Genomic DNA, 13,511 nt, shown 5'->3' with positions numbered 1-13,511 from the left:
TTTTCCTGCCATATATTATTTCGCTCTCTTTATAGGTAGATGCATTAACGGTAAGGACGAGGCATGTCACATGTGCGTTCCCGATCTTAGTGTTCTCAAGAGTGCTGTTTTAGGAGATAAACAATATAACTTGGGAGCTATTGTTGCACGAAGGTTGCATCATAACAGTATTAGCGGAGATTTGTTTGGTGGAATTTATGCTACCCGTTTAGCTAATTTTCTTGAGGTACCCATTCGTGAAAATGATATGGAGTTGCCTCCTGCTTATCTAGATTTTAATGCTATGGTTCGTCATCAGTTTGTTGAGAGGAATGAACAACCTCTCCAGTACCGACTAATCTTTGACAGATGTCGTGCTGTCCATATTACTCTCCCTGCTCCTACTTTCTTTGACCTTCAGACAAAAAGGAGATATGTCATAACCAGGGAGGAGGCAAACGAGTACGAGAGGAGGGTGGAAGCAGCTCGCCTTCAAGCTGCAGCTCGTCGGGCAGTAGCGGCTGCATCTCAGTATGACCCCAGTTACAACTTTGGATATCCACCAGGCCAGCTATGGGCATAGACCAACTTAGGCCAAAAGCCTAAGCTTGGGGGAGTACGTATTTCTCACCGACATTACATTCATGTTCACACACTCATTCTAGTTGTCGGTGCTCATACTTTTTCATTGTACTATCCATGCTAGTTTATTTTCCTTTTTCTTGCTTTCTTCTTATGTGCATGAATAACCTTAAGAAAAACCAAAAAAATAGTTGTAGCTTTTAGCTAGTTTACTTTCCATGCCTGTAGTAGTAATTAAAAGAAAACCCAAAAAGATTTCTCGTTCTTCTTTTGCTTGTTGGGAGCTTTCCCGTGTAAATAGTTTTATTTCTTTTCTTTTCTTTGGGGGTCGAGAGGAGAATACCATGACGAAAATGTTGAGTGGCTCTCATATGCATTATTGTTGACTTAACCAAGAGCCCATATTACCTTGTCTTCTCCCTTGCATTAAATGCTTGCAGATTCCAGCTTAGTCCAATGCACGTGCACTATTATTATTATCCACACCGTTCGGTCGTGCAAGTGAAAGGCAATAATGACGATATATGATGAACTGTTTGAGATGAGAGAAGCTGGTATGAACTCGACCTCTCTTGTTTTTGTAAATATGATTAGTTCATCGTTCCTGATTCAGCCTATTATGAATGAACATGTTTGCAATGACAATTAGAGATTATAGTTGCTCATGCCATGCTTAATTAGCTAGGAGTTTATAATGGTTTACCTTGCGTGCCAACATGCTATTAAAATGGTTGTGATGTGGTATGATAGGGTGGTATCCTCCTTTGAACGATTCGAGTGGCTTGACTTGGCACATGTTCATGCATGTAGTTGAAACAAAATCAACATAGCCTCCACGATATTTATGTTCATGGTGAATTATATCCTACTCATGCTTGCACTCATTGTTGATTAATTTTAATGCATGTTCATGACTGTTGTCGCTCTCTAGTTGGTCGCTTCCCAGTATTTTTCTAGCCTTCACTTGTACTAAGCGGGAATACTGCTTGTGCATCCACTTTCATAAACCCTAAAGTTATTCCATATGAGTCCACCATACCTTCCTATATGCGGTATCTACCTGCCGTTCCAAGTAAATTTGTATGTGCCAAACTCTAAACCTTCAAATGAAATTCTGTTTTGTATGCTCGAATAGCTCATGTATCAACTAGGGCTGTCTGTATCTTCCATGCTAGGCGGGTTATTCTCAAGAGGAGTGGACTCCGCTCCTCACTCACGAGAAAATGGCTGGTCACCGGGATGCCCAGTCCCATGCTCAAACCAAATCAAAATAATTGCAAACAAAACTCCCCCAGGATTGTTGTTAGTTGGAGGCACCCGTTGTTTCGGGCAAGCCATGGATTGATGCTTATTGGTGGTGGGGGAGTATAAACTTTACCATTCTGTTTGGGAACCGCCTATAATGTGTGTAGCATGGAAGATATCGAGATCTCTCGGTTGTTATGTTGACAATGAAAGTATACCACTCAAAATATTATTTATCTCTACTTCAAAACTCGAGCTCTGGCACCTCTACAAATCCCTGCTTCCCTCTGCGAAGGGCCTATCTATTTACTTTTATGTTGAGTCATCATCCTCTTATTACAAAGCACCAGTTGGAGAGCATCGCTGTCATTTGCATCCATTACTATTAATTTATATTGAGTATGACTATGACTGGATCTCTTTTACCATGAATTACAATGTCTAGTCAGTCCTTGATCTTCAGAGATGCTCTGCATTTATATTTTGCGGTCTCAGAAAGGGCTAGCGGGATACCATCTTGTTATATCATATTATGATTGTTTTGAGAAAGTGTTGTCATCTGAGATTTACTATTATTGCTCGCTAGTTGATTATGTCATTGATATGAGTAAACATGAGATCTAAATGTTATTGTGAATGTGGTTAGTTCATAATCTTTGCTGAAAACTTGGATGCTGGCTTTACATATTTACAACAACAAGAGCAAACAGAGTTTGTAAAAGTTTTTCTTTATCACTTTCAGTTTGTCAACTGAATTGCTTGGGGACAAGCAAATGTTTAAGCTTGGGGGAGTTGATATGTCTCCATTGTATCTACTTTTCCAAACACTTTTGCCCTTGTTTTGGACTCTAACTTGCATGATTTGAATGGAACTAACCCGGACTGACGCTGTTTTCAGCAAAATTGCCATGGTGTTATTTTTGTGCAGAAATAAAAGTTCTCGGAATGACCTGAAACTTCACGGAGAATATTTTTGGAATTAATAAAAAATACTGGCGAAAGAATCAAGACCAGGGGGCCCACACCCTGTCCACGAGGGTGGGGGCGCGCCTGCCCCCTGGGCGCACCCCCCTATCTCGTGGGCCCCCTGAGGCTCCACCGACCTCAACTCCAACTCTATATATTCACGTCCGGGGAGAAAAAAAATCAAAGAGAAGGATTCATCGCGTTTTACGATACAGAGCCGCCGCCAAGCCCTAATCTCTCTCGGGAGGGCTGATCTGGAGTCCGTTCGGGGCTCCGGAGAGGGGAATTCGTCGCCGTCATCATCATCAACCTTCCTCCATCACCAATTTCATGATGCTCCCCGCCGTGCGTGAGTAATTCCATCGTAGGCTTGCTGGACGGTGATGGGTTGGATGAGATTTATCATGTAATCGAGTTAGTTTTGTTAGGGTTTGATCCCTAGTATCCACTATGTTCTGAGATTGATGTTGCTAAGACTTTGCTATGCTTAATGCTTGTCACTAGGGCCCGAGTGCCATGATTTCAGATCTGAACCTATTATGTTTTCATGAATATATGTGAGTTCTTGATCCTATCTTGCAAGTCAATAGTCACCTACTATGTGTTATGATCCGGCAACCCCGAAGTGACAATAATCGGGACCACTCCTGGTGATGACCGTAGTTTGAGGAGTTCATGTATTCATTAAGTGTTAATGCTTTGGTCCGGTACTCTATTAAAAGGAGGCCTTAATATCCCTTAGTTTCCAATAGGACCCCGCTGCCACGGGAGGGTAGGACAAAAGATGTCATGCAAGTTCTTTTCCATAAGCACGTATGACTATTTTCGGAATACATGCCTACATTATATTGATGAACTGGAGCTAGTTCTGTGTCACCCTATGTTATGACTATTGCAGTAGGAATCACATCCGAAATAATTATCCATCACTGATCCAATGCCTACGAGCTTTTCACATATTGATCCTTGCTTAGTTACTTTTCCGTTGCCACTGTTACAATTACTACAAAACTGCTACTATTACTTTTCCCACCGTTACCGTTACTTCCATACTACTTTGCTGCAAATATTAAGTCTTCCAGGTGTAGTTGAATTGACAACTCAGCTGCTAATACTTGAGAATCTTCTTTGGCTCCCGTTGTGTCGAATCAATAAATTTGGGTTGAATACTCTACCCTCGAAAACTGTTGCGATCCCCTATACTTGTGGGTTATCATCTTTTTGCGTACTCGCTTGACTGATATCTTGAAAATGCCTCCTTATGCAAAGTACATGAAAGACATCATCACCAATAAAAGAAAAATACCAGAAGCTGAAATCTCCACCATGCTTGCTAATTATACTTTTAAAGATGGAGTACCTAAAAAACTTGGACATCCGGGAATACCAACTATACCTTGCTCCATCAAAAGAAATTATGTGAAAACTGCTTTATTTGATTTGGGAGCTGGTGTTAGTGTTATGCCTTTCTCTTTATATAAAAGACTTGATTTGAATAAACTCACACCTACTGAAATATCTTTGCAAATGGCTGACAAATCAACTGCCATACCTATTGGTATCTTTGAGGATGTGCCCATTGTTGTTGCTAATGTTACTATTTTGACTGACTTTGTTATACTTGAGATGCCCGAGGACGACAACATGTCGATTATCCTTGTTAGACCCTTCTTGAATACTGCAGGGGCTGTTATTGATTGCAATAAAAGCAAGGTCACTTTTCATATCAATGGTAATGAGCATACGGTGCACTTTCCGAAGAAACAATTCCAAGTGAATGGTATTAATGTTATTGAAAAATCTCCCACAATCACTATTGGAAGTTTTCAACTACCTCTACCTACTATTAAAAAGAAATATGAAATGCTTATTGTTGGGGACATTCATATCCCTGTTGAGGTAACTTAGTGACTTACGAAAGTTCTTTGGTTTCATGCTAATCGAAAGTGGTTGTTAATAAGACCTGATCAACCTTATTAATGGATCATTTTTGAGAGGTATGAATATGATGAATTTAGTAAGCACTACCTTCTGTCCCTACCTTTTTGTTTTCTGTTTTTATTAGTTAAATAAAATAAATTGCCATGTTTTGTCTGTTTTCTGAATTTCCAGTGCAATAAAAAATGACCCAAAAAATAAATTTCTTAGAATGCTCTGAAAATTTAATATGATTCTTTCTGTATTGTCGTAGTTTTGTCACGGCAGATGTCCTAGAGAAAGGACTTAGTCGTGGAGCCATCGCTACGGGTTAGCTTAAAGGGGTTAAAGCGGACAAGGGACGCAAGAGAGTTTATACTAGTTCGGCCCCTTACAATGAAGGTAAAAGCCTACGTTAGTTGTGATGGAATTAATAGGGTTTCGATGACCAGGGAGCGAATACGCTTTGCCTAAGTCTCGAGTTGTTGTCTGTTCTTCCTGAACCGCCGCCAGGTCGTCCCCTTATATACATGGGTTGACGCCCACCGGTTTACAGAATCCCGAGGTCGGCTCATAATCGTGTCCGGCTCGGTCTCTGCTACTTCTATCTTACAACACAAGTTTACATATCAATGCCGGTTTATGTCTAGAGGCCTTAAACCGGCTTTGGGCCCTGGGCCTTCATGAAGCGTCACCGTCTGTCTTCATGGACTTCAGATACAGATGAACTACTTATGGGGTTAACCCGGCCTCTCCTGGGCAGTTTACGCCCAGTGGTAATATCCCCAACATGTATATTTAAGAATTTTTGGAGCAAATAATATCAGAGGGAGGTGCACCAGGTGGGCACAACCCACCTGGGCGCGCCTGCACCCCCAGGCGCGCCCTGGTGGGTTGTGGTCCCCACGTGGGCCCCCTCACTTATATCTTCACACCACATCATCACCTACCTCCAGAAAAAAAATCCCCACTGCTCTCTCTCTAGTATTCTTGCTCTCAGACCCGCGTATTTCGATCTCTTTGCTCGAAGATCCGTTTCCGGAACTGTTTCGGGGGATTACTGATTGGTATGTAACTCCACCGTTTGTCCAATTAGTTTTTGCTTTAGTGGTTTATGTTTTGAAAAATTAGCTACTCTTGGTGCTGTTGTAGATGAGCTTGCATGTTGAATTCTTAGAGTTCTAAGTAGTTTGAATGCTTGCAATGGCCTCTATGTATCCCCATGAGTAGTTGTTATCAATTTTGTAAAGTTTTGTTGATAAATTTTTGTCACCCAAAAATTTTCAGAAAATTGTACGCGAATATGATGAACCTCTTTGGAAGGAGGTCTTCGAAGAGGAGGTCCTCGGAGGCATCTCTAGTGACAGCTCCGTTCGTCGGTCTTATGTTGAACCGAGTGAAAGTTCCTTACGAGATGTCGCCACAAAACATGCTTATGGCCTTGCGATGATTATATGGTGCGTGTGGGCATTAAGGTGGAATTTGAGCAATATGTTCACAATCCCGGTCTCGGTCCCTATATTTCAGATAAGTGCAATCAACACCACACTCTCACTGAATCATTTGTCAAAGGATTTTAATTCCATCCCCATGAGTCTAGGGTGTCATTTAAACTGTATGAAAGTTCATTTACCATATCACTAGAGAGATTTGCTCACCACTGCAAAATCCCATTCTGGGGTTCGCTTGACGAACCACCAAGGGCTGAGTACCAACCATTCTTGAATAATCTTTGCTACGGTGAGATGAGGGGAGTGACACAAGGTAGAATAAAGAGCATTCATTTTCCCGCAATTCAGTACTTTGCTTTATTTAATGGAAAATGTATAGTAGGCAAGCAACATTGTAGTACACTTTGTGCTCCAGACTTGAGCCTCATATGCACCGCTCTCACCGATTATAGGAGTTATAATCTTGGAGCGATTGTTGCACGCAGGTTGCAACACAACGCTAATAGTGGCTATTTCTACGGAGGAATTTATGCTACGCATTTAGCAAGAGAGTTGGGTGTTTCACTATGACCATATCCTACCCACGCAGTATTTAGACTTTGATGCTATGAAAAATCATAAGATCCATAAAGGAAATATTCATAATTTCACCTATAAATTGTTGTTTAACCAAGAATCTGTGGTGTACACATATTTGCCTACGCCTGCTCTCTTTGATTATCACAGCAAGGGAAGGTATTTTGTTCTTGAGAGCGAGGCTCGAGCCCACAACGCGGCGGTTGAGGCGGCACGACAGGCCGAGGCATCCGCACCGAGAGCCTCCGTGAGCTACCACTCCGACTATTATCCAGGCTACTGACTGATTACCAAGTTAGGCCAAAAGCCTAAGCTTGGGGGAGTGCGTATTCCCACCGACATTACATTCATGCTTACACATCTCATTCCAGTTGTCGGTGTCCACACTTTTTCATTGTATCATCCATGTTAAATTTATTTTCTCGCTTTCTTCTTGTATGTTTGAAAAACCTTAGAAAAACCAAAAAAATAGTTGTAGTTAGTTTACTTTCTATGCATGCTTAGTTGTAATACTAAAAAGAAAACCCAAAAAGATTTTCTTGTTCTTCTTTTCCTTGTTGGGAGCTTTCCCGTGTAAATGGTTTTTCTCGTTTTTTGCTTTTCCCTTTTATTTGCTTGTTCAAGAAAACCAAAAACTCCAAAAATATTTTGGTGTGTTTCTATGAATTCCATTTCTTTTTATTTGAGTCGTACCAAGGAGAAGACCATGATGAAAATGTTGAGTGGCCCTCATATGCATAATTGTTGATTTAACAAAGAGCCCATTTTACCTTGTCTACTCATGTTGAATAATTTTTTTGCAGATTCCAGCTTAGTCCACGGCACTCTTGCACTATTATTATTTTCACATCGTTCGGTCATGCAAGTGAAAAGCAATAATGATGATATTCGATGAACTGGCCGTGGCAGAGAGAACTGGTATGTACTTGATTTGTTCTGTTTTTGTAAATATGTTTAACCTAGTATCCACGATTCAGCCCATTATGATTAAACATGTTTGCAATGACAATTAGAGATTATATTTTCTCATGCCATGCATAAGTAGCTAGGAGTGGATAATGATTTATCTTGGATATCAACATTGCATTAAAATGATTGTGATGTAGTATGATGATATGGTATCCTCCTCTGAATGTTCGAGTGGCTTCACTTGGTACATGTTCATGCATGTAGTGGAATCAAAACCAACATAGCCTCTATGATATTTATGTTCATGGTGTTCATATCCGACTCATGCTAGTGTCCAATGTTACTTATGCATAATGCATGTTCATGACCGTTGTTGCTCTCTAGCTGGCCGCTTCTCAACATATTTGCTAGCCTTCTCCTGTACTAAGTGGGAATTCTGCTTGTACATCAAAAACCTTGAACCCAAGTTATTCCATATGAGTCCACCATACCTACCTATATGCGGTATAACCCTGATGTCCTAAGTAAATTTGCATGTGCCACCTCTAAAAACTTCAAATAAATATCCGTTTGTGTGCCTGGATCGTTCATGGAACGACAGGAGGTGGTCGGTATCTTCCATGCTAAGCGGGTTATTCTCAGGTTGAGTGTTTATTCACTCACCATCGCACGAGAAAAGGACGGTAATAGGGATTCCCAGTCCCGAAATTAAAATGCAAATAATTAAACAAAACTCCCCCGGGACTGTTGTTGGTATGGACGACACCCGTTGTTTCGGACAAGCCGTGGAGTGTGATTGATGGTGGAGGGGGAGTAAACCTTTACTTTATCACTTGAGAACCGCCACTAGCGTGCTTAGCAAGGAAGATATTGATAACTGATGGCCGTGAAGTAAACAAGAAGGGTGCATTTCTCAAAATATCATTTACCTCTGTTTTAAAAACTTGAGCTCTGGCACCGCTGCAAATCACTGCTTCTCTCTGCGAAGGGACCATCTATTTACTTTTATGTTGTGTCATCACCTTCTAAAATAAGCGCCAGAACCTGAGAGCACTGCTGTCATGATGATGCATTGTGTGTAGCTAATGTTGGGTGCATCATGACTGGATCTTTTCTACCATGAATTACAATGTTTAGTCGCTGCTTGAACTTTGGAGGTGCTCTGCATTTATGTTTTGCGGTCTCAGAAAGGGCTAGCGAGATACCACTATTGTCATATTATATCATGGTTTTTTTATAATGTGTTGTTGTTTGAGATATCTTATTATTGCTCACTAGCTGATTATGTAATTGATATGAGTTAATATAATTTTGAAGAGTTATTGTCCACATGGTTAGTTATAATGTTGGCTGAAAACCTGGGTGTTGTTTCAGCTTATTTATGCAAACAAGAGCAAAAGATTTCATAAAAGTTTTTCTTTTTCACTTTTAGTTTATCAACTGAACTGCTTGAGGACAAGCAAAGGTTTAAGCTTGGGGGAGTTGATACGTCTCCAACGTATCTACTTTTCCTAACGCTTTTCCTCTTGTTTTGGACTCTAATTTGCATCATTTGAATGAAACTAACCCCGGATTGACACTGTTTTCAGCAGAACTACCATGGTGTTGTTTTTGTGCAGAAATAAAAGTTCTCGGAATGGAACAAAACTTTGCGAGGATTTTTTATATAATAAAATAGAATTTCTGGAACCAAGAGTCACCTGAGGGGGGCACCTGGGTGGGCACAACCCACCAGGGCGCGCGTGCCCCCCAGGCACGCCCAGGTGGGTTGTCCCCACCCGGTGGCCCCGCAGACCCTGAAACCGATGCTATAAAATCCTATTTTCAGAGAAAAAAATCAGGGAGAAAGAATTATTGCGATCCACATGACGGAGCCGTCGTCACCTCCTATTCTTCATCGGTAGGCCAAATCTGGAGTCCGTTTGGGGCTCCGGAGAGGGGGATCTTCGTTCTTCGTCATCACCAACCCTTCTCCATCGCCAATTCCATGATGCTCCCCACTGGGAGTGAGTAATTCCTTCATAGGCTCGCTGGTCGGTGAGGAGTTGGATGAGATTCATCATGTAATCTAGTTAGTTTTGTTAGGGCCTGATCCCTAATATCCATTATGTTCTGAGATTGATGTTGCTATGACTTAGCTATGCTTAATGCTTGTCACCTTTGGACCGGGTGCCATGAATTCAGATCTGAACTGTTTATGTTATCATCATTATATCCATGTTCTAGATCCGATCTTGCAAGTTATAGTCACCTACTACGTGTTATGATCCGGCAACCCCGGAGTGACAATAGTCGGGACCACTCCCGGTGATGACCGTAGTTTTAGGAGTTCATGTATTCACCATGTGTTAATGCTTTGTTCCAGTACTCTATTAAAAGGAGGCCTTAATATCCCTTAGTTTCCAATTGGACCCCGCTGCCACGGGAGGGTAGGACAAAAGATGTCATGCAAGTTCTTTCCATAAGCACATATGAGTATTTACGGAATACATGCCTACATTATATTTATGAACTGGAGCTAGTGCCATACTGCCCTAGGTTATGACTGTCACATGATGAATATCATCCAACAAATTACCGATCCAATGCCTACGAATTTATCTTATATTGTTCTTGCTAAGTTACTACTGCTATCGTTACTGCTGCACTTCCTACAAAACTACTGCTATCACTGTTACCGATATTATTGCTGTCACTAATACTATCAAAACTATCATATTACTTTGTTACTGATCACTTGCTGCAGATAATTAATCTCCAGGTGTGGTTGAATTGACAACTCAGCTCCTAATACTTGCAAATATTCTTTGGCTCCCCTTGTGTCGAATCTATAAATTTGGGCTGAATACTCTACCCTCGAAAACTGTTGCGATCCCCTATACTTGTGGGTTATCAGCCGGCGTCGGCCGGGCGGTAGCAGAGCATTTCACGCGCCATGAGCAGCACAACCTGCGCGTTTTGCCGCCCGCGGCGGCCTAAGGAGGAGGAGGCCTTAGCGGCGCGACTGTCGGGCTGCACAGAAGGGTGCATGGAGGAGTCCTGCTGCTCGTGGGCGGCGGGGTCAGTGGCTGCCGCCGCGGCCTCGGCAGAGTGACGGCGGTGCCACGGCTTACGGGCTCCGTCTGGGCTACGCGAGCCGCCCGACGCTCGGCACGAACACGGCGAGCGTCAGCCATGGAGTCGGTGGAGCAGAGACCGAAGTGACGCGGAAGAACAGTGGTGCACCCCTACCTGGCGCGCCAAATGTCAGAATCAGGGCTCCGGGGACCCAAGAGGTTCGAACTCTAGGGTGCGCTCACTGCTACCGCTCTGCCCTACCTCGCATCCTCTCAACTTCATGACGACGCTCTCGCGAGCATGAACTAGCAAGGAAGAACACTAGACACGGTAATTTACCCAGGTTCAGGCCACCTTGCAGTGTAAAACCCTACTCCTACTTTGTGGTTGGAATGCTCTCGCGAGGGAGGATGTGAGCACAAGGGTTGTGGGGAAGAAGAAGTCGATCCAAGGGGCTTGGCCTCTTTTACGGTGGCACCCTGCCCTCCTTTATACTAGCCTCGGTTCTCTTCCCCCAAAAACACTTGGCGGGAAGGGTTGCCACAATGGCCAGTTTGAAGGGGGACAGGGGTGCAGTCTATCCTGACAAAAGCAGTCTTTGCCAGCAAAGCTACCGCCTATGACGCGGCGGTGGGCTCGGTGATGACCTTCGCCCTGGCGCGCCCACCGTCCTGGCCTTCATGCACCGAATCGAGAACCTTTGGGGATTGTCTTGGGAACTGGTGGATGGCCTGGCTCCCTTAGCACGAAAGGGGAAAGCCTCCTCATCCATGCCTGCTGGCACTCCTCTGGTTTCCTTCGTCGTCGCGCGTGTCACCCATGTGATGGGCGCAGGGCCGTGCGACCGGGCTGAAGAGCCCTCAAGTTGCTTGCCTCAGGGGAAGAGGCCTTGGGAGGCAGCCTCATGAGACCGCCTCGGGAGAGGGCCTCGGTGGCGCTTGCTGATGTGTGTTGGGAAACATTGCATGGAAACACAAAAAAATTCTACGCACACACAATGATCTATCCATGGAGATGCATAGCAACGAGGGGGGAGTGTGTCTACATACCCTCATAGACCGTAAGCGGACCCATTTCACAACGCGGTTGATGTAGTCGAACTTCTTTGCGCTTCAACCGATCAAGTACCGAACGCACGACACCTCCGCGTTCTGCACACGTTCAGCTCGGTGACGTCCCTCACCTTCTTGATCCAGCAAGACGTCAAGGTATTAGATGAGTTCCGTCAGCACGACGGTGTCGTGACAGTGATGGTGAAGTGATCTCTACAGGGCTTCGCCTAAGCACTACGAAAATATGACCGGGGGTGTAAACGGTGGAGGGGGGCGCCACACACGGCTAGGCAATTGTCTATTGTGTGCTAGGCGCCCCCTCCCACACACATATATATAGGTGGGAGGGAGGGTGGAGCAGCCAAAGGAGGCGCCCAAGTAGGAGGAATCCTACTTGGGATCCCTCCCAAGCCGCGGCCCCTCCTTTCCTTATTTGGAGTGCTGGGAAAGGCAGAGGAGGGTGGCGCCCCCCCTTTTCCTTTCTCCCATGAGAGGGAATGGCAGGAGGGGCTAGACCTCCCCCTTTTCCTTCCCTAGGGCTGGCCAAACAATGGAGGGGGCGCACAAGCCCCCTTGTGGGCTGGTCTGTCCCCTCCTTTGGCCCATAAGGCCCATAACTTGCCGGGGGGGGGGTCCCCGGAACCCCTTCCGGTGACCCGATTCCTTCCCGGTACGTCCCGAAACACTTCCAGTGTCCAAATACTATCGTCCTATATATCAATCTTTACCTCTCCACCATTTCGAGACTCCTCATCATGTCCGTGATCTCATCCGGGACTGCGAACAACATTCGGTCACCAAAACATATAACTCATATAACACTATATTGTCAGCGAACGTTAAGCGTGCGGACCCTACAGGTTCGAGAACTATGTAGACATGACCAAGACACCTCTCCGGTCAATAACCAATAGCGGAACCTAGATGCCCATATTGGCTCCTACATATTCTACGAAGATCTTTATCGGTCGAACCATTATGACAACATATGTAATTCCCTTTGTCTATCGATATGTTACTTTCCCGAGATTCGATCGTCGGTATCTTCATACCTAGTTCAATCTCATTACCGGCAAGTCTCTTTACTCGTTCCGTAATACATCACCTCATGACTAACTCCTTAGTCGTTTGCTTGCAAGCTTATGATGTGTATTACCGAGAGGGCCCAGAGATACCTCTCGATACTCGGAGTGACAAATCCTAATCTCGATCTATGCCAACTCAACAAACACCTTCGGAGATACCTATAGAGTGTCTTTATAATCACCCAGTTACGTTGTGATGTTTGATAGCACACGAGGTATTCCTCCGGTATCCGGGAGTTGCATAATCTCATAGTCGAAGGAATATGTATTTGACATGAAGAAAGCAATAGCAATAAAACTGAACGATCATAATGCTAAGCTAACGGATGGGTCTTGTCCATCACATCATTCTCCTAATGATGTGATCCCATTATCAATGCTTAGGAAACCTTAACCATCTTTGATCAACGAGCTAGTCTAGTAGAGGCTCACTAGGGGCACGGTGTTTGTTTATGTATTCACACATGTATTGAGGTTTCCGATCAATACAATTCTAGCATGAATAATAAACCTTTATTATTGTAGGAGATATGACCTATAGGCAATAATAAATGTTATTGATTATCTCCCTGTTCATAATTATGTTTATGTTCCATGCTATAACTGTTGTGGTTCCCGAGCCCGTATATCCATAAAGGCTCTGGGGAGAACCCATATGCACGTGTGGAATAATAAACGGTAAAATGTATTCC

Source organism: Aegilops tauschii, chromosome 4 (genome assembly GCF_002575655.3).
Source record: "Aegilops tauschii subsp. strangulata cultivar AL8/78 chromosome 4, Aet v6.0, whole genome shotgun sequence".
Lineage (NCBI taxonomy): Eukaryota > Viridiplantae > Streptophyta > Magnoliopsida > Poales > Poaceae > Aegilops > Aegilops tauschii.
Note: the sequence above shows the minus strand (reverse complement) of the source record.